Here is a 5,037-nt window from a genome sequence, read left to right as displayed (position 1 = left end):
AATATTCGGGGCTTCAATTTCTACATACATAAGATGAGAAGCTGGATTGGAGGATCTTAACTTACCCTTCTGCTAAATATTTAGTGTTTCCTGAGTTTTTTATGCCCTGATTTTGATGCAAATGAAGAAAGCATGCAGCCAGTAGGGGGAGTCCTGATCTTATCCCCCAAATTATACAACCTCATAGATGCTGGCACACAATTGTAAGTAATCTGATTGCTTTATTTTATACCATTCCAAAAGCATAGAAAAGACACATTTATACACAGTTTTTAAAAAGTACAAAATTCAGAAGTGTATTATGCTGTAAAATGTATCCAATGGTATAAAATAATTTTAACTGTTTAAAATTAGCATTTTCATTTAATCTTCAACAGGATTAGCTACTAGTCCCAACAGCCACTCTGAAGCAGAATCCAATTCTCTAATCTTTAAACAACAGTAAAGGAAAAAAATTTGGCTAGAAGTAGACACACACAGATGGTATTCCTATATTCTGTGCTTTCATATGTAACACCTGCTTCAATCTGTACTCAAAACCACTCAGGAAAAAAAAATAAAATCTTTGCATTTATTTACTTGAAAAAATAATTTTTCTATTGACTTATTTAAAAATAAAATAATTGGTGATGTTTATATTTGATTTTATGGACACACACACACACACAATACCTTTTTTATTTTGATCCCTATTTTACTCCATTGGCACTACACACGCTTGCTCACAATATTTTTTCCCTTTTAATTTGTGTATTAAAAATTGTTTAAATATGTATATGTATATAAATGCACACAGCCCAACATTTTCAGCTTACATTATATGTGTGTGTGTGTATATATATGCACATATATACATTTATATATGAAATAAAGATGTTTATTAACTTTACTGATATTTTGAAATTTTGTCTACTTTTTGGGTTAATAATTTTCCTTCAATGTTACTAACATGAAAAATGGAAAAGGACTTAGAATTTGTCACTTTGGAGTCATTAAAAGCTACGAAAACCTAGGGGATTTATCACGTATCTAAGGCATCACATGAAGTTGCTAAAAGAGCTGAAACTATGCCTCGGTCACCTGACTCAGAGACCAATAGATATACACTATGATATATTGTTCCCTGTAATCTATACTACTCCTTTGGGGAGAGTTGTCCATATTCTTTGTATCTCAATTTCAGTAAATGTATATGAAAGAATTATGTGACACTTCATTTCTGTGAAGCCACAATGGGACTTCATGAATTAATATTTAACTGAATATCTCTTTAAAATTCAGGTCCAATTAAATATTCTTCTATTAGGAAGAATATCTACAAATTTCTCTCTCTCTCTCTACATATATCTAGATATATAACATCTAGATATTTGTTCATTTATCTCAATATCATCATCTATCCATATTTACATTAAAATGTGCTTATGTAAAGTAAATAATGCAGAGAACAATCATATACAACACACTTTAGCATATAGGTATAGACACAGAAACACATGTATTGAAAAATGCTACAGTCTGATAATTAGATTATGAGGTATTAAGAAAAGTATACATGTCAATGTTAAGATTTAAAATAAAAATTTTAAACCTATATGAAGAATACATTGGCACATATTCTTGCATGTTTTTGACATATTATTTTAATGAATGAGACAAGTCTGAATTCTTATTCAGACCACAGCACTCTTACCTCCAGCTTCCTTAAATTTTTTCTAGAGATAAGAAGGTTGATGTTAGGAAACACTGAAAAATATAGAAGTTCAAATTTGCATTCCTTATTTGTCACCCTACTTTCACATACACTAATATTTAATAAATGTGAATGAACACATTAAAAGTAGGCATATCAGACAAGGGAAATCTAGTGAAATACATATTTTTGGAGTAAGACATTTTCACAGTTTTTCAAATCCAACATCGGTATTACTTATAATATTTTGAGCTCAGCTATGGAGGAATTGAGGGCATTTGAAAGCATTCCTAATATAACTCAGCAAGAGTTGTTGGTTTAATTATTTAACTCTCCTTCTGATCTTATTACTTATTCAATTATTCTTTGTGTACACTGACATATGCACCTTGTTGTTAAAAGGTAAAAAATAAAATAAAAGACAAAATAAAATGAACACCATAATACCATGAGGATCTAGCATGAGTGTAAGATTAATGCTGCCTATACCTTTATCCGTGGCCACGCACTTATCATTCTGTTTGTTTTTACCGTTGGAAGACAGCGTTTTACGAGTTGACATATAAAATAACTTTTTATTTGAAAGTTGTAACCATCACTTTACCCTGTATTTAAAAAAAGGTAGAATTTTATATTATATAAAGAAGTTTACCAAAATTTCTCTATGGCTTTCCCTCACCTACAAAATCAATCTCAAGATAATGGTGAAAAACGATGTCATTCTAAGAATGGTGCATCACTCAATAATGGGACTAGATAACAGGTATTCTGCCTAAGGAAATCCTCATTTGCTCCCCAAATAATTGATAATGTAGCCCATAAAATAAAGAGTTGTTACACCAGAAAAGAGACTTAATAACATATAATGATGCCCATATTGCTATCAGTCAGTTAACAAACATATACTGAATATCTACTACGTGCTAATGTCTGTCAAGAACATATTTCTAATATGTAAAATTCACTCTTAGTTTAGACTATAATTTAGAAGTTATTTCTCCCCCTTCCACTGAAAGCAGTAGGCAGAGTTCAGAGGCAGCCAGTAGAAAACAGTTCCAGATGGATTCAAAGCCAAAGACTATTTAATACACACACACACACACACACACACACACACACACACACACACAAACGTGTCATGCTGAGGAAAATAAGAAACTATCAATACTTTACAAAGAGCACTGAAAGATGGAACCCTCCTTAGTAATGAAGCCAAGAAGGACCATTGAAAAATTATTGTTCCCCAGAACAATTTGCTAATTGCGGAAGAGTCAGCAATTAGTATTAGCGAGATTTGATTTTTAATTTTTTAAAATGCTGCCAACATAAAATAGGAGTAGCTTATGAAAGACTAAAAGATGAGAGAAATGACCTACATAAGAATTAGAAGAACATAGAAAGGAAGTAAGAACAAGCCAGGATAATTTAGAACTAGAATAATGGTTTTCATAATTACTTAGATAAAGAAAACTTGAAATAAGTATTAGAAGTCTTATATAATTAAATTCGTTTATGATATTCTAATTTTTTACCAAAATTTTAGGCAAAAATAGTGCTGTGTTCTTTTAGTGTCACCCTGGAGCACTGTCTAAGATGCTCACTCAATGATTTAATTATCTATATGAATGTAACTTTTATTTTCTCAATTGGCAAATGATTAAAGCAGAGGCTCTATGAAATCATCTGCTCTTGATTTTTTCCTGGTAGGGAAACAATTATTTTCCATCCAGTAGAAAAGATAATCTCAGAGGTGATTGTTATATTGCCCTGTAGGACATTAGCCTTAGTTTTGTATCTAGACTTGCAATCTGATTTCAATATTTTTTCTTTGGTACCTATAAATTTTCAACATCTTAAATACATTCTGAACCAGTTTTAACACTTTGATGGTTTAGTCACTGATGAGTTAAATAAAATTTTAAGTTGTGTATATTCTATACTCGTGTGGGGGTAATGTTTAACTTTTTGAAAATCATACTTTGACAGTTTAATAAGTTATATGAAGCGAGTTACATTCAGTATAGAGTATCAAGTCATGTTTATCCAACTATTTGGTTATCTTCACACAGCTGAAATGGCAAATATCCTTCCAAATGTGGTTGTAATATTTGCCTAGCTGTAGTCCTAATAATGATGGCAGTCTCTTTCTACCAGAATGAAAATACATATAAGCAACATCTTATAGCGAAAGCTGTTTGGTCGGGTAAGAAGTAAATCTTATTTGTATTTTAACATGCTCTTAATTAATTTGGGCAGCATTGTTAGTATACAACCTAATGCTAAAGTAAAACTTAAGGTTTTCTAATATATTTTATTATAAGTATGTAAGAGCATTTAAGCTTATTTAAAACTACTTTGAAAATAAAGCAAATGTAGTTTTAAAATATAAACAAAATCTACTTGATATAGCAAGTCTTATTTAAGACGAACTCAAGCTCATTGTTTTAATAAGATGACTCAATGTCTTTCATGAATTTGGACATTTATCAATTTGTTCAGTTGAACGTAGAAGATAAAATTTAGTTATTTTTAAAGGCAGGATATTGATATTAAAAAATAGGTTCCTGAAGTAGACACTTCCAAATAGCCTTTGAGGCATAAAAATTATTTGATGTATACATTTCTAATAATTAATTTTTCTTTAATATGAAATATTAAAACATATCTTTAATAATTTGGTATGTTTCTTATATGAGGGTATTTAAAAGTAAATACATGTTCAAGAACTGTTTAGTAATGCATATTTTGATTCAAATAATAATAACAACAAAAATATATTTTGTAGAAAATTTACCATTTCATTCAAAAACTGGGAGGTGAGGGGTTGGAATGTACAAGACACTTAACAGTAGGTGGCAAATTCTGTCTTCTGTCTTTTCTGTATTATTTATGCGCTTGCTGTCCAAAATAAACTAATATGTAAAAAATACAACATTGATATCCAATTTTTTAAAATCCTCATCAAAAGAAGGTTTACCACTCTCTCTTTCCAGACCTGTCCAGGCAGGAGGCACCATCATGGGAGTTGACACCCGCCACAACAAAGTTTTGGCGCAAGTTTCTAAAGTTTCGGCGCAAGGAGCCCAAGAGCCAGGATATCTACCTGAGGCTGTTGGTCAAGCTGTACAGGTTTCTGACAAAGGAACCAACTCCACATTCAACCAGGTTGTGCTGAATAGGGTGTTTATGAGTGGCAACAACCGGCCACCTCTGTCCCTTTCCCGGATGAAGCTTCCTGGCCGGGAAAACAAAACAGCCATGGTTGTGGAGGTCATAACGGATGATATGAGGGTTCAGGAGGTGCCCAAACTAAAGGTGTGTGTGCTGCACGTGACAGCCAGACC

At 31.8% G+C, this 5,037-nt stretch overlaps 1 protein-coding gene across 3 annotated transcripts in view; it reads right to left on the bottom strand.

Moving 5' to 3' along the window:
- The window catches only part of CSMD3 (CUB and Sushi multiple domains 3), a 1,277,440-nt gene that overhangs the window by 1,191,801 nt on the left and 80,602 nt on the right, over positions 1-5,037 (bottom strand). The window contains exon 1 of one of the 3 annotated variants that reach the window (XM_011982328.1): positions 4,797-4,922. The exons of the other annotated variants lie outside the window; for them this stretch is intronic. The gene's annotated coding sequence lies outside the window, so the exon portion shown is untranslated. Of the gene's footprint in view, positions 1-4,796; positions 4,923-5,037 lie in introns of those variants that run through there. 3 annotated transcript variants of the gene reach the window in all.

Source organism: Mandrillus leucophaeus, unplaced genomic scaffold, assembly GCF_000951045.1.
Source record: "Mandrillus leucophaeus isolate KB7577 unplaced genomic scaffold, Mleu.le_1.0 Scaffold239, whole genome shotgun sequence".
NCBI classification, from domain to species: Eukaryota; Metazoa; Chordata; class Mammalia; order Primates; family Cercopithecidae; genus Mandrillus; species Mandrillus leucophaeus.
Note: the sequence above shows the minus strand (reverse complement) of the source record. Positions and strands in the feature narration are given on the sequence as shown.